The sequence below is a fragment of the Tamandua tetradactyla genome, chromosome 2 (assembly GCF_023851605.1).
Source record: "Tamandua tetradactyla isolate mTamTet1 chromosome 2, mTamTet1.pri, whole genome shotgun sequence".
Classification (NCBI taxonomy): Eukaryota; Metazoa; Chordata; class Mammalia; order Pilosa; family Myrmecophagidae; genus Tamandua; species Tamandua tetradactyla.
In genome coordinates, this window is record NC_135328.1 from 69,629,808 (window position 1) to 69,653,199 (window position 23,392).

Here is a 23,392-nt window from a genome sequence, read left to right on the forward strand (position 1 = left end):
TCTTTGTTTTAAGCTATCTAGGTTGTGGTGATTTGTTACCCACACATAGAAAACTAAGTTACTTAAAGGTGATTTTCCTTTTATCCATGGATTCAATCTTTGGATTCAAGTCCATAGATGTTGTATTAGTCAGGGTTCTCTAGAGAAACAGAGCCAACAGGAGATATCTGTAAATATAAGATTTATAAAAGTGTCTCAAGCACAGTGGAAATGTAGGAGTCCCAAATCCAAGGCTGTCAAATTCAATGAAGGGTCTAGACAAACAAGAAGGAATGAAAATTCTCTCTTCTCCTTTAACAGTCTTCAACTGACTGGATCAAAGTCAACTGATTGGACTATCTTGTTGTGGGAGATATGCCCTTAGTTGATCGGAGACATAATCAGCCACAGCTGCAATCACCTAACTGATGATTTAATAAACCAGGCTTCTGGTTTATCAACAGTCATGAACTATCCTTGTAGTAATGGTTTGGCCAGTGCTTTCCTGACCAGACAACTGGGTACCATTATGTGGCCAAGTTGACACCAGAACCTTACCATCACAGTCTACCTCTTGTCAACCTGGCGGGTACACACTTCTCCTTGAAACATGCTTAGTTTCTAAACAAAACACGATAACAGATATATGTTTCACCTAACAATACTCATCTGTCTTGCATATAACCAGAAATGCACTAAATCTCTCCAGAATAGGGTGCAAGTCCTTAGGTAACATTCACTCTTAAACTGATATCCTATAATTTAAATACTTTAACATGAACAATACAAATTATGTCATATGTTAAGAAGAAAACAAGATATTTGCTTTGTATACAAATGCAAAACAAATATACTCAAGACAGGAAGGAAACATTCAGACCATGATGGTCCTCATTTCTGTAACTGCTCATGTGGTCATAGTTTGTATCTATCACTACCTTCTTCCACTACCCATTTCATGCACCCTTTACCCTCAGCCATCATTTCAGCTGACCATGGTTTTTTGCCGGGTGGGTTGACCCAAATTTCATTCCTGAAGTTTCTGAGCCCTTGGCAGTCTTGCCAACAAGATTGGGTTGTTACAGTTTTCCATTGACTTTAATCACAGGGCATGATAGTACTAAGAGATGCCTAGGGGATCTTCTGTATTCCAGGAAAATTCTTCTTTACCTCTATCATGTAGTTGCAGTCCTATTTCCTCTTGATAGTCAGGATCAATTCCCCCAGCCAGTACAGTAATCCCCTTCCTTGCCTGTTGATTCAGAGGCATAAGAAGCCCAAAGTGGCCAGGTAATAGTCTTAACTTACAGTTCAATGGATTCATTGTTGTGTTTCCTGGGAGGAGCACCCTTTCTATTGGAACTAAGACCTGTAGAGCAGCAGAATGAAAGTTTCAGGGACAGGAAGCAAACATTTTTTTCTAATGGAACACTAGGGGTGATAGTGAGTAGTCCCACTCCCATTTCCACTTCTTGATTCCTGGACCTGTGAACTCTGGTTATGGCAGAAACAGCACCATAGAGTGGATGCTAATTCAGAGCATACAGAGCCTCATGGAGAACATTACACCAGCCCTGCAAAATCTTGCCACCTAGCTGGTGGTGTAATTGGGTCTTCAAAAGGCCAATCCACCATTCTATCAACTCAGCTGCCTCTGAATGATGGGGAACATGGTAAGCCCAGAGAATTCCATGAGTATGTGCCCATTCCCACACTTTATTTGTTGTGAAGTGGGTTCCTTCATCAGAAGCAATGCTGCGTAGAATACCATGATGTGGATAAGGCATTCCATAAGTCCATGGATGGGACTTTTGGCAGAAGCATTGTGTGCAGGGAATGCAAGTCCATATCTAGAGTATGTGTCTATTCCTGTTAGAACAAATTTCTGCCACTTCCATGATGGAAGTGGTCCACTGTGATCAACCTACCACCAGGTAGTAGGCTGATTACCTTGGGGAATGGTGCCATGTCAGGTGTGAGACTCTGCTGCTGTCAGATTAGGCACTCAGCAGTGGCTATAGTCAGGCTAGCCTTAATGAGTGAAAGTTCATGTTGCTGCACCCATACATAACCTCCAACCCTATTACCATGCCCACTTTGTTCATGAGCCCATGGGACAATGGCAGGAGTTCCTGGGGAAAGAGGATGACTTGTATCCACAGAAAGGGTCATCTTATCCACTTGATTATTAAAGTCTTCCTCTCCTGAAGTTACCCTCTGGTAGCATTTACATGGGAAACAAATATCTTTATGTTTTTTGCCCACTCAAAAAGCTCTATCCATACACCTCTTCCCCATGCCACTTTGCCACCGATTTTCCAATTGTACTTCTTTCAAGTCTCTGACCATCCAGCCAAATTATTAGCAATAGCCCATGAGTCAATGTACAAATGCATCTCTGGCCAGTTTTCCTTCCAAGCAAAATGAACAACCAGGTGCACTGCTCAAAGTTCCACCCACTGGAAGAATTTCCCCTCACCACTGTCCTTCAAGGACATCCCAGAAAGGGATGTAGTGCTACAGCTGCCCACTTTCAGGTGGTATCTGCATGTTGTACATAAACATCTGAGAACCAGGCCCAAGTTTTCTCTTTCTCAGTCAACTGACTTTAAGGAACTCCCTAAGAGGGATAGCTCTGGTCTGGGAAAGAGAAGGTGATGTGGCAAGAGTGGGGTCCATGGGCATTTGGGCTTCTTCCTCACCTAACTTATTTGTACCATCAGCACTTGCTCAAGCCCTATATCATCTATACCATTTCCATTTTATGGAGTGCTGCTGTGCACACCCAACTTTATGGCTTGGTGAATCAGACAACACCCAGCTTATGATAGGCAACTCAAGTCTCATGGTAACTTGGTGGCCCATGGTTAAGCATTCAGTCTCTACTAAAGTCCAGTAGCAGGCTAAGCGCTGTTTCTCAAAAGGAGAGTATTTATCTGCAGTGGATGGCAAGGTTTTATTTCAAAATCCTATGGGTCTGTAGTGTGATTCTACTATAGGGGCCTGCCAAAGTCTCTAAACAGTGTCTGTATTTGCCACTGACACATCTAGCACTGTTGCGTCTGCTAGATCATATGGCCCAAGTGGCTGAGTAGCTTGCACAAAAGCCTTTCTTTTTTTTTTTTTTTTTTTTTTGCAAAAGCGAATATTTATTTTTTAAAAAATGTATATACATTGCCATACAAATTTATCACACTGGAGCAGCTCTTGGCTGGCCTCAGGAACCTTCCAATGAGCCTTCCTTTATAATTGCCTGAGGAAGATTTCGGGCAAGAGCAAGTCTCAGCATCTCCACCTTGGTGGTCTCTATGTCATCATCCTGGAGCTGGGGGCCATCAGGCTCTGCACACCCTGGTCTCCCTGAGGTCAAGTCCTCAAGGACTCTCAAGTCACAGAGCCTCCTCTTGTTCAGGTCTCCATTCAAAACTAGCAGCTTTTTGGTCACTCAGTAAATGGGCCAGATTAGGACTGTGTTGTCTCCAAAATTCAAAGAGACCAACTAGGCATTATCCCTCTTTTTTGGTTGTAGGAGGGGTCTGGTGCAACAGCTTGTCATTCTTAGAAGGGATAGCTTGATATGCCCCACACCACTGGACACCTTGAAATGTTAGATGGAGGGTCCCTATATTTTTGTTAGATTTATTTCCCATATCTTGACATGCAAATGCCTTACCAATAAGTCTCGAGTAGTTAATACTTCTTGCTCACTAGGTCCAACTAACGTAATATCATCAATATAATGGGCCAGTGTGATGTCTTGTGGGAGGGGAAAAAAAAATCAAGACCCCTGCAGACAAGATTACGACATAGGACTGGAGAGTTGATATACCCCTCAGGTAGGACAGTGACAGTATATCACTGACCTTGACCTTGCCAGCTGAAAGCAAACTGTTTCTGGTGGTTCCTACTGACAGCTATTGAGAAAAAAGCATTTTCCAAATCAACAGCTGCATATGAGGTACCAAGGGATGTGTTGATTTGCTGAAGCGATGATACCGTATCTAAAACAGCAGCTACAATTGGAGTCATCATCTGGTTAAGTTTTTAATAATACACTGTCATCCTCAAAGACCTATCTGTTTTTTGCACAGGCCAAATAGGAGAATGGGGATGTGGTGGGAATAAGCTCCTACTCTGGTGATGAGAGTGATGTTTTGGGTCTTCTAGAATTAGTGTGACTTCTGAGACTGTCTAATAATCCCTGAAATATCGAACATTTCCTTTGCCTCAGTGCACCCTGGTAAAAGGCCATAGGTCTCCTTAGGAAAGGCTGGGAGGAAGATTAGTAGTGTAAATTTTAGGCAGTGTAACAAGGTCCTTCTCCAAAGATACCTGGTGCTCCTCTCATTCAAGGGACTCTGGGTCTATAAACTGTCTCCAGTTTGGGACTTAAGGGATTGTGATGCTCTGTTTTTTGCAATTCAATTGACTTCAGTTCATTTGACCTAGAATTGTTCTGCTTATATAGCTCAAACACGAATTTAGTAGACTGCCCATTTATTTTACTTCTAGGTACCCTGTGATCTACTAGCCAATGCCATAAATCTCTGCCAGTCAGATTATTTTAACTGCTGCTTTGAGTCTGCTGTCCATTATGGTGGCCATGCCCACCTTGACTGTGGTAATTAACTGTTGCCACATGGCTTCTGCCAACTCATCCCCATGTGTTTAAGGACTTCCGCTCAGTGACAGCAGTTCCTCCTGTAATATTTGCCCTAAAGAGAAGGGTGGCCACAGAACTCTTCAAGGACAATGGAGCTATTCTCACAAATTTATTCCTCAAAGTTCTGATAAATAATTTGTCCTCTGGACATTCCTGGGGTATCTGAACAGGTCTCCTATGATAAATCCACTTTAACATTCCAGTCTCTCTAAGCCTTTGAATTCCTTCATATACATTATACCAGGGCGGTTCTGGTATTTCCACTTCAGGTAGTATTGGCTACCTTTTGACCCATGTTTGAACCAACCACCCAAACAATCTGTTAACTCCTTTTCTAACCCCTGGAGCTTTTAACATGGAATGCAGTATCTGCTGAGTGGGCCCATGTCAATAAATTCAATTTGATCCATCTTTATATTCCTTTCACCATTATCCCACACCTTTTATATCCATTCCCACACATATTCCCCTGATTTCTTTTTTATATAAATTGGAAAACTCATGCAGTTCTTTTGGAGTGCAGCATATCTCCTTATGGGTCACACTTTGAACCTCACCTTTAGGGGCCTGTTGGGACTTTAGCCTTATTATGAATCTTGAAGTAAAGAGGGCTGGCTGGGTGGGTCATGAAAAGAATTAGAAGTGTCTTTCAAGCCAATTACCTCAAGGCATTCTGTTGCAGTTTCATCTGGTGAAATAGGATTAATCACTCCAGTCAGAGGAGTGGGGACTATTTCCCCAGGGGATGTGGCTACAGGTTTAGCAGGCACTGAAGGGTTAATCTCTTTAGATGGAGGTTGGATGGCAGACTCCTCAGGGCAGGCTAGAGATTGGGTGGCTGTTTCTTCAGGGCAGATCCTTCCAGGCCTATCTCACAAGGACTCAACAGAATCCAGGGTTTCCATATCCCCACTGCCATTCTTATCAACCCAAATGTCCCCATCCCAAGTTTCAAGATCCCATCTTTTCCCAACAAAAGTCCTTACTTTAACAGCAGATGCCCTGCAAGGTTGAGAATTCAGTTTACATTGTAAATCTGCTACTCACACAATAGGACTCTGGGTCTGGTTTTCAGAGATCTCACATTTATGACCACAGGAAATAAGATTTTCTTTCAGGGCACATATAGCAGCTTTCATGTCTTTCAGACGGTGCTCAAGTTGCAAATTTGAGGTCTTCAGCCCATCCTTTTCCCTCACAACTGTATCCAGTGTATCTAAGAACAACCAGCCAACATCATTATACATCCTAACTCCACAAAACTTCATTAAGGTGTCCAAAACACCCTCACTCAGAGTTTTACCTCGTATAAGCATACAATTAGCAGAATCAAATGGTGATATTTCGTGTATTTCTCTTGCCAACTCACTGCATGGACTGTCAGTGCTATCTTGATTAATGGAAACAGAGTCATTAGTGCCTTTGAATCTAACCAGATTAGAAAACCAATTGTAAAACCTCTTTTTTAAAAAAATTTCTACTCAAAGTCTATTCTTTCTCAGACATTATATTATCAAGATGTTAAAAATATTATAAAGCCCCAAATTACAAAAACATCATTCAGTAATATATCTTATATTCTGATGAAACCACTGCATACGAAACTTAAAATACCGTGCCACATTTAAGTTGTAAAAATAAAAGAGGTTATTTGTTAAAAATACAATTTCAGAAGCCACCTTACTTAGGGAAAATGGCAGAATAGGAGCGAGATCTTTTAATTCTCTAGACAAAAGAAGCATAGTTAATAATAGTAATAACAACTATCATTTATTGATTACCTATTATCAGCCTGTGCTTTAAACGTAACATCTCTAATTCTTAACCATTATCCTGCAAGTAGATAGTATTACTTCTATTTCAAAGATTTTGAAACTGAAACTCAGAGCACTAAAGTTAATGTTCTGCTTTTATTTCCACTTGAAAACACTTGGAAATCTCTTGTCCTGAAAAGATACATAAAAATGCAATGTAGAATATAATTTATTAGATAATTTCAAATGCACACATGAGCTGAAGATCAAAATAAGGGAAATTTCCAGGCATCCAAATCAGACGAGAAACAACCGTGAGTGAGAGCTGGAGCAATATGGCCTACAAGTTAAAGACCTGGTGCTTGATAAATATCCAGAAATGAGTCCCACTGAATAGTGTACTTGAAGCAGACTTGTATATTTCCCCCAATGTTGAAACTGACAGCTGTTACAAGTTCTCGTCCCCACTCTCTTAAATGATTTCTATAGCTTTTCTTCTTTCCTTAACCTTTTACCCTCCCTTTCTCCATTCCAAACACTCCACTTTGCTTGTACTTCCTTGACACCTACCTCATCTTTCTAGTATCAGATCTAAAATGTGCACCAGTGAACATGTGAACACTGCTTCCACTGCCATTATGACTGAAGAAGTACTTGTATCTAAGGTCTAGTATCCAACTGTTACTTTTGGTCATGTCCTTCTCACTACCACAGTAATTGTTCTGCAATTGTTCCCTCTTTCTCTGAGACATTTATTTCTCCCTTTCTCTCACTTCTATTATTCATATCAACTTATAAATGAGTATTGAAATTGCCCACTCTTTAAAATATGTCCACCTGTAACTTAAAATTTCCACCTTCACTACTGTGCTTTACAATTGTGTCTCTTGAAAGAGGTATCTAAAGTCATCATCTTCATTCCTTACTTCCAATTTTTTCTTCTTCCCACTTTAATCAGTCCTTTCTCCCAAACACCCTAGTAATAGCTGTAGTCATTTTATCAAACTTAATGGTAAAAGTCCATTTTTAAGATTCTGTTTCTCAAGAACCACTCCTGGTACCAAGCTGTATTAGTCAGGATTCTCTAGAGAAAGAGAGCCAGCAGGAGACATCTATAAATATAGGCTTTATAAAAGTATCTCACACAGCCATGGGAATACAAAAGTCCCAAATCCGTAGGGCAGGCTGCGAGGCTGGCAGCTCTGATGAAGGGTCTACACAAACTACCCAGGAGAGGCCACTGACTGAAGAAGCAGTGAAGTCTCTCTTCTTCCTTAAAAGTCTTCAACTGATTGGATCAAACCTGATTGGATTATTTTGTTTGTGAGAGACACACCGTTAGTTGATCAGAGATGCAATCAGCCAGAGGTGCAATTAACTGACCGATGATTTAATAAACCAGCCCTCTGGTTTATCAAGTCACGAAATATCCTTGCAGTAACGGTAAGGCCAGTGCTTGCCTGAGCAGAAATCTGGTCACCATCTCCTGGTCAAGTTGATACCAGAACCTAATCATCATAGACATATAGGATGAAATCTATGGATTCAACTCCATGGATGTGTAGGATGGGCTGTTATGCAGAAAACTTTCACAACTTTTCCATTTCATGTAAATATCTTAATGAGAAGAGCATGGATTTTGTTATTAAACAAATTTGTTTGAACCTTCGGTCCAGTTCTTACTAGATGTGTGAACTTGAGTTATTTTCTTAACTTCCCACATCCTCAGTTTTGCATCTGTCAAAACACTATCTTGTCTCATAGAGTTCTTTTGTGGATTAAATGAGATAACGTAGTCGAAGCACTAAGCCTGGATGTAGTACACAGGAGACAATAAATGTTAGTTCTCTTCTTCTTTATCTTTTCCATGTCATTGAGCTTTCTCCTGAGGAGAGTACCTTAAAATGAGATTTTGTTGCTACTGCAACAAGTCAAGCTCATGAGATAGCAACAGTAGGGATCAAAACCTGGTAGATTGAAATCTCCCAGAGGCTCTTGAAGACCTACCTCTGAGATCTCTGCTTTTTTTTTTTTTTTTGCAGCTTCATTCAGTGTTTTAACATGATTACTTTACAATTAGGTATTATTGTGCTGTCCATTTTTGAGTTTTTGTATCTAGTCCTGTTGCACAGTCTGTATCTCTTCAGCTCCAATTAACCATTATCTTACCCTGTTTCTACCTCCTGCTGGACTCTGTTACCCATGACATATTCCAAGTTTATTTTCGAATGTCCGTTCACATCAGTGGGACCATACAGTATTTGTCCTTTAGTTTTTGGCTAGACTCACTAGCATAATGTTCTCTAGGTCCATCCATGTTATTACATGCTTCATAAGTTTATCCTGTCTTAAAGCTGCATAATATTCCATCATATGTATATACCACAGTTTGTTTAGCCATTCTTCTGTTGATGGACATTTTGGCTGTTTCCATCTCTTTGCAATTGTAAATAACGCTGCTATAAACATTGGTGTGCAAATGTCCGTTTGTGTCTTTGCCCTTAAGTCCTTTGAGTAGATACCCAGCAATGGTATTGCTGGGTCGTATGGCAATACTATATTCAGCTTTTTGAGGAACCGCCAAACTGCCTTCCACAGTGGTTGCACCATTTGACATTCCCACCAACAGTGGATAAGTGTGCCTCTTTCTCCGCATCCTCTCCAGCACTTGTCATTTTCTGTTTTGTTGATAATGGCCATTCTGGTGGGTGTGAGATGATATCTCATTGTGGTTTTGATTTGCATTTCTCTAATGGCCAGGGACATTGAGCATCTCTTCATGTGCCTTTTGGCCATTTGTATTTCCTCTTCTGGTAGGTGTCTGTTCAAGTCTTTTTCCCATTTTGTAATTGGGTTGGCTGTCTTTTTGTTGTTGAGTTGAACAATCTCTTTATAAATTCTGGATACTAGACCTTTATCTGATATGTCATTTCCAAATATTATCTCCCATTGTGTAGGCTCTCTTTCTACTTTCTTGATGAAGTTCTTTGATGCACAAAAGTGTTTAATTTTGAGGAGCTCCCATTTATTTATTTCCTTCTTCAGTGCTCTTGCTTTAGGTTTAAGGTCCATAAAACCGCCTCCAATTGTAAGTTTCGTAAGATATCTCCCAACATTTTCCTCTAACTGTTTTATGGTCTTAGACCTAATGTTTAGATCTTTGATCCATTTTGAGTTAACTTTTGTGTAGGGTGTGAGATATGGGTCTTCTTTCATTCTTTTGCATATGGATATCCAGTTCTCTAGGCACCATTTATTGAAGAGACTGTTCTGTCCCAGGTGAGTTGGCTTGACTGCCTTATCAAAGATCAAATGTCCGTAGATGAGAGGGTCTATATCTGAGCACTCTATTCGATTCCATTGGTCGATATATCTATCTTTATGCCAATACCATGCTGTTTTGACCACTGTGGCTTCATAATATGCCTTAAAGTCTGGCAGCGTGAGACCTCCAGCTTTGTTTTTTTTCCTCAAGATGTTTTCTGCAATTCAGGGCACCCTGCCCTTCCAGATAAATTTGCTTAGATCTCTGTATTTTAAGTCTGTTACTGGAGCTACAAAAAAACAGCCTTTCTGGAGTTTGTTAAGATTTCCATGGGAGAAGGAGAATCACTGACATTTATGCTTTTGGTCTGCTTTTCTCTGGGATGTAACCATAGTTCCTTCAGTACTGAGTTTTTTTTTTTGTTTGGGTTGGTGCATGGTCTGAGAATTGAACCCAGGTCTCCTGGGTGGAAGGCGAGCATTCTACCACCGAACCACCCATGCACCCTCCTTCAGGATTGATTTTAAGCTTCCAAGGAAATAAAATGTAACTTGTGTCTGAGACCACTCAGAGCATTAGGGCACATGCTAATGAGAATAAGACCACCGATTTCATCTTGTTTCTGTTGTCCTAATCTGTGATTGGTCATCTCATAAATGTGCATTTTGGGACCAAGTTGGGACTAGGAGAGAAGTTGTGGACAGTGACCATTAATGGTGATGAGATGACTTCTATCTTGAATGGGTCTTGTGGCTTTTGTGACCCTAAACAAATGACTGCTGAATTCCTCAGGTATTCTTATTGTGAATAGGATCAGTCGTATTCATGTCTTGTCTTATTCATGTCCTTCCTCAAAAATCCTTAATTAAACCAAGCTACCTGCATAGTACAGTGTCATTAATAATCTTGTGTCTGTCCTCATACCTGCTGCATGGCAGTGGGCAATAATGCTTGTCTATTTGTTATGAGGGGAGGTGTCTTGGTGTTGTGGAAATCTCTGACTTTAGAATCAGAAATCAAACCTTAGTGTACTTAACTTTGCCGGACTTCAATTTCCTCATCTGTAGAATAGTATAATGATACCTAATTTGTAGAGTGATTTTGAGGATTAAACTGAGTAGCATGATAAATACTTGTTATTGAAATTAAAATAATTTTGCTTTTGCTTTTTTTATGACAAATGTAGAATAAACCAGATACATGGATAGTTTGATAAAGCTGTATATAAACACTATATAGGTAACCAATAGATATTACTTTTTTCATTCCTTTACATGCCAAACTAAAAGTCCAGTAATGTAAAGAATGAGTGTCTAGTGGTTTGGTCATGAGGTAGTTAATGAAGAATTGTATTGTGCATGCAGAATTTCTCTGTAGCATCCCAGCAGCTTTATATATTTCAGGGATTTCTAATATTTTCTGGTCTATTGAAAATTCTCCTTTTTGTTTTAATGCATGCCATATACATATATTATCTTTACTTTAAAATCATCAATTCTTTCTTAATATTTTTTGCTTAAAATATTATATTTTTATGACAATTATATTGGTGAATTTATTATTTAAAATAAGGGCTAATTTATACAATGTTTGTTCATTTTTATCATGCTACAAAACTGACACACAGTATATGAAGTTCACTCTTACCACTTGAGGACTCGTCTATCAGTTTTTCTCGAAGTTTCTAACATATGGGGGCATCCAAAACATATTTAGTTATAAGGTAGGATTTCCTTCAGCATTCAGGAAAATGTGTCTCACTTAAGGCTGAACCTTTTACTTAAGAGTTTCACAGCTTCTGGTAGCTGTGGTAATGTTCTTTCGTTTACAAAATGCCGCAATTTAATTGTAGCCTTACCAATGACCATGAATGAAAATAGATGCAGACTGTTAAAAGCTGTAATAGTTCTTCTGCATGAATTAGATGATGAAAAAATGTAAAGGGGAGACAGGATCACAATCATTTAAAAAAATCAATATTTGACAATATGAAATTTAGTAAATTTATGATTTTCCTATATATCCTGTACATTTTATGCATTGTTAATGTTTAGAATGATACCAGCACAACAAAGTGTAACTATCATCAAATATTTGAATTACTTTAGTGTTCATGTTAAAAATCAAAGACGTAACTTCCCTAATGTAGTTCTGTGTCAAATGGCTTGGTTTGGTTCCCCAATGTGAGGTTAAAACTTGTTAAATTCAAGCATAACATTTAGGAGGCATGCAGGCTCACTTATTAATGGCCACTATTTTCCATAGTTATCAAAATATTTTGGATCAACTGGGAAATAATTATTTTTTGAAAAACATCTATTGTTTTGACTTATAAGGTGAGGGAGTGAGCCGTGTCTTCAGTCTACTATCCTGAAGCTGGAAGTACCATCCTTGCTTTCTTAAAATTTCAGTACACTTTTGCTGGGTGATGTTTATAAGTGGAGCTTTTTATAATGAAGACTGTGCTGCAAATGTTTTCAACATCTTAGCTTCTCCTTCTGTTACTTGTGTTTCCTCTCAGTTCAGAAGGCCATGAGCGGTAGTGCTAGGTCACTGTGGTGCTCAGCAGCAGCCATGGATATATTTAAAGTTTTATTTATACAGCATGAGATGGAAAGAAAAATAGAAAAATTACACATCACAGCTAATTGAAATAAGAAATAATGAAATGGTGCTCTCCAGGTATTTAAGATTTAGATGAAGACTCAGGAGTTTCCAAAGTGCTTTTATTGCAGAAGATAAAAACAAGCAAGAACATTGGCTGGAGTTTCAGGGGATATAAACTTCCCCATTCTGCCATTCCCACTTGTGATTTGGCCAATTTACTCTCTGTCTGGGCCTTGGTTTCATCATCTGCAAAGTGGCGATGATGATGGGCCATTGAAACAGGTGGTTTAATTATCTTATTCAGGCCTGAGACAATTAGGGTCAGAACCTAATCACACTGTGACTCCATCGACTGTTTGAGAAATGCATAGCCAGAGGTTTAAAAACAGACTTCCATGGAAAAAACAAAAGATAAATCCAGGATATGAGGTTTACTTTTGTTTTACGAAGAGGGACTGAGGGTTGAACTTTAGAAACCAAAAATGCAGTAACATTTGAGTAGGAATATTAACACAGAAGTATAAAACTGGTGAAAGTTCAGCAAGACCAAATGAGAGGAATAGAGATCAGTCACACTGAACCATAGACAAATGGGGTGAGTTAAGCTATTACGGAACAACTTAAAAAAGTCATATGGAATGAATGCCCATATGTAATAGTTTCTGTCTGCCTCACAATCTTTGTAGTAATAGGTAGATATAAATAGACTGATTTTTTTAAATGAGGGTAACAAATATTTTATATATATATATGCCACACAGAGATACAGAAGCTATAATTTTTTACCAATAACTGAATATATATGCTTTGTTCATGCAGAGATTATGCCTCATTGCCTTATATATTGATCATATTTAAAATAGAAAGCAGTGTTTTTGAGTGAAAGAGGGTAAGAGATGAGGACACTACCGTATACTTTTTTTTTTTTTTGTATTCTGTATGGGGGGGTCACAGTTCATTCTTTTTCCATGTGAGTATCCCATTATGGCAGCATCATTTGTTGAATTATTGTTTGGTTGGGTTTTTGTTCGTTGATTTGTTTGTTTGTTTTTTGGGGAAGTGCATGGGCTGGGAATTGAACTGGGTCTCCTGCATGGTAGGTGAACATTCTACCACTGAACCACCCCACACCCCCACGGCCTTACATCTTTGACTACCTCATATTTTTTGTGTCTTTGAAGTTTTGTTTTTATATTACACTATTAATTGAGAAAGTAGAACAGAAAGGTGAATATGACACAAGTTTATTCTTCCTTGCTTCAAAAGCTAAAAGCCAAGAAAAAGTTGGAACATAAAACACTGATGATTGGAAATGGAGATTTCATTCATTTATTCATTCAGTGAAAATTTATCAAGGTCCTACTGTGAATCATCCTCTAAAACATAGGCATTACAAAGAAAAAGAGGAATTTGATTCTGATAAAAGACATGTATGACTTAATGTGGAACGATTTTACCCAGGTGTGAGAATTCCAAGACTCAAGAGAATGGGTGTAGGGAGTGAGGGGTAAAGTGAAGCTGGGTAGGGGAATGAGACAGAAAAAAATGACAGCACCAGCAGCCATAGAAGAGATGTAGGGATGCCTTAAAGAAAAAATGTTGTGAGCATTGGCAAAATAACTAGATGAGAAGATAGGCTGCCAGAAAGCAGGGGAAAAGAATATGGTTAACATAAAAATGTATTGACAGGATTGAAGGATTATTGTGATGATTGCGACTGGAATTAAGGCATTGTAGAGGAGCTAAAGGGACTATCTGAGAGCTATAATTGGCACAATATAAGTTGTCAAGAAGGATAAAGAATGGATTTATTCTCAATAAGGAAATAGCGTAACTCTTATCTGTTGTAAATGTGGAGGAATTCAAATCTAATCAAGGTGAAGGGGAAAGACGCTTATGTGTAAGTCACTTGATACACATTATCTCATTAATCCTGACTACTCCGGGATGTTAGACCCATTTTGCATAAAGAGAAATGAAAGCTCAGAAATTTTAGATACTTTGCCAAGGTCACACAGCTGGTAAGTGGAGCTGGAATTGCAATCTATGTCTATCTGATATGAAATAAAACAAGAGTGTATCAGTCAGGATCCAGCCAGGAGACTGAAACCACACCAATTAATTTAACAGAGTTTAATATATAAAATTGTTATTAAAGATATTAAAGAACTGGAAAGGCAAAAGTGAACATTAAGGCATCACAGAAGTAGAAACTTCAGGAAGTGTCTACTGGCTCTTGCGTTGAGGAAACACAGGCTAGAAGTATCAAAATTTAGAAGCCTGGAGAAAGGGCTTCCTAGGGCTGGGAACCAGTCCTCCCGGGATGATGAGTTGCTTGTTGGTGCTAGTGTCTCTGAGAATGCAAGATGAGGCTGTTCCTGCAAGTGTAGGAAAAACTGCACACTGGAATCTATTGTTGCAACTAGAACAGGTTGCTTCTGCCAGGATAAGAAGTACTGCAGGTGACACGCACAGGAATAGGAAGCTCATAGGATGAGCAGGTCCCTTCTTCTTCTACCAGCTTTTCAGTCTCCTTAGTGCTTCCGAATGGTGGAGTCTAAGAGGGAGGAGCTGGCAGAGGAGTTCTAGCCCCAGGACTGCAAAGCTGAGTATAGAAGACAACACTGTAGCAGGATACATGGCTTGGTGATTGGAACAAAAAGGGGATGCTCAGGAATATAGTTTTACTATTTTTCCACTAAAACAATTCTGAAGAAAGATATGCTTCCCAGAAGGAATGGAAGATTTAAATTTTGGAATTGGAGAAAGGGGCTTGATAACCACATTTCCCTAATTTCTGCAAATTAATGTAAAAATCTAAACTACACAATATCTTTGCAAGAAATACAGCTTTAGAATTTTCAAGTACGTGCACAACTGCTTTAATTGGACCTTAAATAAACAAAAATGCATATTAATTGTCCTGTGCAGTGAGGTAGGAAAAGACGATTAATTGTTAAGCTACCGAAAGCTCTGTTAATAGGACAGAAGGACAATTAGCTTTAAAAGCTTTGCTTGGAATGTGCACTTTTTTTTTGGCCGTGTTTCTCTTCAAAAGAGAACAGACCAAACCCTTTTCTATAAGTGCTATACTTGTGAAAAAGCAAATGCTAAACAGGAATTAGGACAGAAAATGCATCCCCAAGGCCCATGGGAATGACAATTCCTGGTTAACTGTAAAAAATGGAGAATGTAATTGAGACAGATGACCAGATTTAGGAAAAATAAACCTCACCATTAAAATCTAATTAAATATTTGCATTTCAGCATTAAGTTTCTTCTCAAAAGTTTTGTGAGCAGCAGGGTGACAGTGAGGATTATTGACTGTAATTTGCTCAAGTTTTTTAAACTAAATTAGTTTTGTGCAATGTATGGAAGGTTTACTGAGCTGCACTTACCCGGTGGCTGCTTTATTATTCTTTTAAAGTGAATCATTTATAACTGTTCTCAGAGATCTTTTATCAGCCACTTATCTCCTTCAACTGGACTTGTGACACCAAGGGATAAAATGAATTGCTGGCTAATATTGTGAGAATTAATCAGACTATAACAGCAGGAGAGTAATGACTTACTTACAGTTAGATATTTGCATTTGGCAGTAAACTCACAACAAAAATATAAGCATATTTAATATTTGGGTTTGTCCAAATATTCATTTTATATTTTAATTTTGGGTGATTAACTTATCTGAGGCATTTATTCTGGGAAGAAAGCTTTTATTTGACAAAAAGATTTTTTTTTTTTTCATTTTGCAGTAACTTTGAATCAAATCCATCTGGTTTCCTTAGATTTTTTTTTTCTCTTTGGAATGATGAAGTGAGCCTTTTGTCCCTCATTTCACCTTCCTGCAAAGTCTGCTGGTTTTGTTTAGTTCTCTTTGTTTCCTCTCTGTCTTTTCCACTTTGATTTCCAGACCCTTGGCCCCAGAATAACTTATAAGAAAGCAGCAGCAAAACCAAGACCGAGGTGGAGGAAATATTCCTGCTGCTGTTTCATTGGAGGGATTTCATACATTGCCCTCTCACTCTCCTTAAAGCCTGGCATTTTCAAATATTAGCAGGTTCTTGATTGCTATATAAGCAGTGGAGAAAGGTATACAATAAAAAATTATTTCCTAATATGAATCCACTGAATCCAATGCTTTGGGGAGTATTTCCTATGATCAAAAGTCACTTTCTTCAATTTGTCTGTCCTTAGCTGGCATGTTAATGGCATCTATTATTGTTCAGTTCTGATAATTCTTAGAAATGTAGATGCCTTCCTCAATAATTATAAGATTTTTTTTTTTGGCATTTGCTGGATATATGCTCAGATAGATACCATATGTATATGTGAATGTACTTTTTCATACAAACACATTCACAAATTGTTTAAAACCCTTTTAGAGGTGAAATCGTGTGGTGCAAAGCACAAAAATTTTGGACTCAGAGAGACCTGGATTTAAATTGCATTTTCATTCCCCTGATGGCTATTTCCTGATCATGAGTTCACCTCTCAGAGCCTTATTTTCCTCGTGAGTAAAATGAGGATAATATTAACTACCTTATAAAGTTATGAAGATTAGAGATTGTAAATGAAAAATATGTCACACCTGCTCAACAAATAATAGCAATGACTATTTCTATTATCAGTGGAAAGTCAGCGCTTTTGAGAATTCTTGTATTTTCAGGATACAGGTAAGAATAATAGGCTGGAGAATCCCCTGGGTTGTAACTCTGAGAAATTTAATTTCTCAGATTTGTCTTTGGATGGTGCAGCACCAACCAAATTGAGGGAGCTCCCAAGAGAATCTTGTGCATCTTGATTTTTGGTTTGTCTGAAGTCTACTATTCTAATTTGTAGAACAGTACGCTGTCTCTCTTCATAAACTCCTCTAGGAAAGAGTCCATCTTAGTTTCCTTTATATTTGTAGAGCTGGCACATAGTAAGTACTTAGTAAATGCTGAATAAATTGTATGAGTATGGTGCAGCTTTCTATCTCAAGCCCTCAGATGATATCATACTCTTCCAAGTTTCCTCTCATTTCTACTTGGCTATTTTGCCAACAAACTGCTCCTTTTGTTTAGAATTTGATCCAGAGTAGGACCCAGGGATGGCAGATAGATTTCATCTAGGGAACCAATTCGATGGGGAGTGGATACCTGTATTACCCAATCTCCAATCTGAAAGAATTTCAGTCAATTAGTGGTGACTGTCATATACGCTGGAGTGTGGAGCAAGTATATCAAATATTAGCTCTCCTACTGGAGTTACTTCTTTGACCTGTTGGGATTTAATTTATCTTTGAATGTTTCCCTTGCATTCTAAAGCCTAGCTGTCTAGTGGGGAGGTTGTTTCTTCCTCCAACCTTACCGGAATGTCACTGCAGTAAAGACTGACCTTCTTGACACATGAGGAGAGAAAAGTAGTCTTGAAGTATCCTTGCTACATTTAGCCAGTGGCTGGGCAAATGTCCTACATGTCAGGCCAGTATCTGGTTAAGTCTGAGTGAGCATCATACTACCTACAGTCTGTTCCTAAGAGTGAGAAGGAAACGTCCAAGGTAACAGCTGAGACAATGACAACACTCATTTTTAGCAAATCCTGGGCTTAATTTGTAATTTTCACTCAAAATCCTTAGTGATATTGATAGGTTATCTCTCTGACCATCCATTTTCTTTAATATGGGAATAAAACTGTCAGACTTATCATAAACACAGTGGAAATAAAGAAGGAAATTTTTGTTATAGCATAATTTGAGGGACACATTATTATTGAAAATAACTTATTATTTAAAATAAAAATAACCATGTTTACTGTAAAAATTACAATAATACAAAAAAAAAAGAAGCAGAAATCAACTCAAATCTCATTACCCAGAAATGAGTAGGGTGTAACATTTTAATAAACATCCTTCCAAGAGGGTGGTGCAAGGGTATCTCAGTGGTGGAATTCTTGCCTGCCATGCGGGGGACCCGGGTTCAATTCCTAGACTCTCTACTTCCCCCAAAAATAAATACATAAAAAAGCCTTCCAAGAATCTCTCTTTTATAAATAGTCTTCTATTTTATATTCATCAGGTAAATCATAGGATACCAACAATTTTGGTGACCTATTTCATTTAACCAACTGTATGTTTGTGGACATCCTTTCATGTCAATAATTTTAAATCTACATGGCAGTTTAAAAACTTTTCATTATGAAAATTTCAGATATATACAAAAGCATTCATTATATTTATCCTCCCTCCAGGCACCTATTATTTAATTTTATTTCATCTATACCTTTCTCTGATTCTACTCCCACTCTACCCCATTACAAGATAATTTTAAATTAAGTCCTAAACATCTTTTCCTTTTATCTGTTAAATATTTCAATACTGACGTTCTTTTGTTTGGCTATTCCACAGTTTAGTAACCTGGCCTGAACTGATGACACTTTGATTGCTCTCTAGTTTTTTACTAAGCATCCATCTTTTCAATCCTGTGCAAGGTGGCTGGGTCAAAGGGATTTACATTTTCCAATCTGAGACACATTACCAAACTACCACCTTGAACAAGTATTCTAATTTACACTTCCAAAACAGTTTATGAGTAGGCTTCCAGCAACTCTGGAATTTTATAGCTGATCTTTGCCAATCTGGTAGGTGGGAGATATTTTTTAAATTGATATTTCATCAATGAGTAGAAGTATTTTTTTTTTTTTAAAGAAAGAACATGCCACAGTATTGGAAATACAAGGGAAGAAGGGATAGGAATATTTGAATGCTGAGACTCAAAAGCCATTTAGATCAAATCATTTCAATGAATACCACTTGTATCAAGAAGTTCAGGGGAAAAGCACTAGAGAAATGCTATTAATCTTCTATATGTAGGTTATATACATTATACTGTAGGATGCTTATAGTAGAAAATGAATGCCCTGCAGATCAGGGAAATAACCTCTTTAAGTTTTGGTAGACAATTGTAACAAAATGTTCAATCTGGAGGAATTATTGCCCATTGGAAGTCACTTCTTTAACCAAGGGGCAATACTTTTTCCAATTACATATATCACAGCCAGGGTGTTGGTTAGGCTTTTGTTCATTTTGAAAAAAGAAAAAAGGACCATTCTAGATATTCTCCTGTCCCACTTACCATCAGTCAGATCTATCAAGTTAGCTAAGAGTAATATAGGGCTTGACCAATTCTCAGGCTAAAAGTCATAGGGTCTTTAGAATCTTCAAAAAAGGATAGGTTAAGACTTTAACAGAGTCATGCAATGTCCCATATTTTACCTTCTGTCCCATCAATAACCTATATTTAAAATTACATCATTTTTGCTTTTTAATAATCAAAACATTTATGCATGTTTATTTATAATATTTGAATAAGATACTCTTATAGTAGAAAGTGAAAGACTTCTCATCTGAGCCAGAAATAATTTGGAATATATTTTCCCAGTTTTTCTCTATGCATTTATAAACAAAATGATTATTATTGCTTTTTTTCCCTACAAAATTTGCTTTTCTCACATATTTACGTATCTTGAACAATTTTTTATGGGAATTTATAAAGATCTACTTCAGTCATTTTAGCGGCTGCAATGTTTGCCACTGTAGGGAAGTATCTATTTCCTATTGATTTGGGTTGTTATTGATTTTTCACTCCTGCAAACAGTGTTTCAGAGCATACATCATCATGTAGAATTGCTCATTTATGCAGGTATTTCCATAGGATAAATTCTTATAAACAACTGGACCAAAGGATAATGCATAGGGAAGATGGTGGAGTAGGAAGCTTCCAAGATCTATCCCTCCACCAGAACAACTATTAAACAGGCAAGGCCTGTCTGAATCAACTGTATTAAAGCTCCAGAGTCCAGTAGAACACTGCACAGCATCCACGGAAGAATAGGAGGAAGAGGCTGGTAAACTCTGCTAAATACCAGTAAATGCTCTCTCTGTGCAGTGGGTACCAGTGCCCATCCCCCACTCTAGAGCACACAGCAGTGGGGTCCAGCCCCTCACATAGATGCCGGAGCCAGAAAGGGACATAAAAATCCACTTCCCCAGATATGGGCTTGGCGTGGTCTTATCATGGATCACTACATTTGATTAGCTACTTTAGATCAGTGGAGCCCCAGCTCTGAGGACAGACATTGTTCCAACCTGCCCTGGGCAAAAAGGTGGAGGAGATTCAAAGATAGTTTGCTTACTCAAAGCTGTAGAGGGCAGTTAAAAGTCTGCATTTTCTGGGAATAGGCCAAGAAAGCATTACTTTGGGGAGCTATGGAAGAAGCTCCTCATGCCCTTCCTGAGCTTTCCCTTATCCCTTATCCCTTATCCAGGACAGTTTGGAGTGACCAGTGCTCCCTTTGAGGATTGCTGGACTTGTTTTGTTTGGAAAACACTGACCTAGGAAACTCCTCTATGGCATGCTCCTCCTCCCAGAATTTACCATTAGGCAAAAGCAGCATGAAAGAAAAGCTGTGCTAGAAACGATTGAGGTGGATTGCCTAGGGCAAATGTTTATCTTTTTTAAGTTTGGCAGGGGAACACCCAAGAGATGGAGAAGGTCAGAGAAAAAAAATGAAAGGATATCAGTAAAACAATGAATGAACAATATGAGGATCTCAATAAAGAGATAGAAACTTTATAAAGGAACGAAACAGAGCTACTGGAATTGAAGATCAGTAGCTGAGTGGAAAATTTTGAATAACTGATATGAAAAATTCCCAGGATGGTTCCACCAGCAGATTGGAGCTGGCAGAAGAAAGAATCAGCAAACTCGAAGACAAGACAATTGAAATGAGTCAGGCTGAGGAACAGCAAGGAAGAGAAATTAGAAAAAGTGGAAATAGCTTAACATAACTCTGGAACACCATGAAGCATGCCAATATATGTATTATGGTGGTCCCAGAAGGAGAATAAAGACAGAAAAAGGCAGAAGGAATACTGAAAGGAGTAATGAAAGAAAACTTCCCAAAGTTAGTCAAAAGCATGAATATGCACATCCGAGAAGCACAGAGAACTTGAAACAGGATAAACTTGGAAGAAATATAAGCCACATTTCATATTGATCAAACTGTTGAAGACAAAGAGCAAAGAGAGTTCTGAAAGGTGGTTCAAAGTGGTGTAAAGAAATAAGAACCTCTGGTAAAGATAACCATTTGGATAATTACAAATGCCAGTACTAGTGTATTGTAATTTTTGGAATGTAACTCCACTTCTTACTTCCTTCAGATGCTAAAATGTAATTCATAAAAAATAATGGTAAATCTATGGTTTGAGATACACAATATACAAAGATATAATTTGTAATAAATACAAAAAAGTGGGGGGAGCAAAGGGGTATAGAAACAACATGTGTATACTATTGAAAGCAAGTTAGTATCAGAGCAAATATGATTGTTATATATGTAAGATGTTAAATTTGAACCCCATGAAAACCACAAGGAAAATATGAAAAATATATTTAGATAAAGAAGAGAAGGAACTCAATATAGTACAATACAAACATCATGAAATAAAATATGAAAGTAAGCATTAATAGAAGAATTGAGGGACAAAAAAGATGTAAGACTTAAAAAGCCTGAATAGAAAAATTGCAGAAGAAAGCTCTGCAGTGTCAGTAGTGACTTTGAATATAAATAGATTAAACTCAAGTCAAAAGGCAAAGATTGTCAGAATGGATGAAAAAGCATAGTCCAAAACCATGCGGTCTGCAGTAGACACACCTTAAATTCAAAGACTCAAGTTGAATGAAAGTGAAAGGATAGAAAAAAATATGTCATGCAAGTAGTAACCAAAAGTAAACTGGTATAGCTATACCAACATCATTTAAAATATAGTTTATATAAAAAATAATTGCGAGGGACAAAAAGGGTCACTATTTTGATAAAGGGGTCAATTCAACAAGAAAATGCAACAATTATAAATATATATGCATCTACTAGCAGAACTCCAAAATATAGGAAGCAAATACTAACATATTTGAAGGGAGAAAGTGATGGTTCTGTATCAATAGTAGAAGATGTTAATATACCATTTTCAATAATGGATAGAACCTCTAGATGGATGATCAATAAGGAAATGCAAGACTTGAAATGATACTCTAAACCAGCTAGAACTAACAGACACATAAAGAACACTTCACTCAAAAACAACAGAATACACAGTCTTCTCTCATACAATGAGTGGTTCTCCAGGATAGAGCATATCTTAGGTCACAAAACAAGTCTCAATAAATTAAAATAACATGGGAATAATATGATTTATCATAAAATATCAAAAAATCTAGAAATCAATAACAGAGGGTGAAGTGGAAAATTCAGAACTATGTGAATTTAAAAACAAAATACTTTTAAACAACAAATGAGTTAAAGAGGAAATCACAAGGGAAATTAGGAAATATTCTGAGGTGAATAAAAATTAAAATACAATATACCAAAGCATGAGATGCAGCAAAGGCAGTGCTGAGAGGAAAATTTATAGCCCTAAATGTTTACTTAAAAAAGAAGAAAGATTTTAAATCAGAGTTCTAACCTCTGATTAAGTAAAAAATACTTTTTGTTTTCATTCAGTGAAGAGGAGGGAACACTTTAACTCATTCCATGCGTCCAACATCACCCTCATGCCAAAACCAGACAAAGATACTGCAAGAAAAGAAAACTACAGTCCAATATGTATTTTGATATACATGCCAAACCCCTCAACAAAATACTAGCAAACTGAATCCAACACCATGTTAAAAGAATTATACACCATGATCAGGTAGGTTTTATCCCAGGTATACAAGGGTGGTTCAACTTAAGAAAATCAATTAATGTAATATACCACATTAAGAGGATGGAGGAAAAAAATACATTTGATCATCTCTATTGACACAGAAAAGGAATTTAACAAAACCCATCATTTTTTCTTGATAAAATCACTTGGAAAACTAGGAATAGAAAGATGAATCTTCAATACAATAAAGGGCATGTTGAAGATCTCACAGTTACCATTATACTTGATGATGACAGATTGAAAGCTTTCTCTCTAAGATCAGAAATAAGACAAGGATGTCCACTGTCACTACTGTTACTCAACATTGCACTGGAAGTTCTAGCCAGAACAATTAAGCAACAAAAATAAATAAAAGGCATCCAAATTTGAAAGGAAGA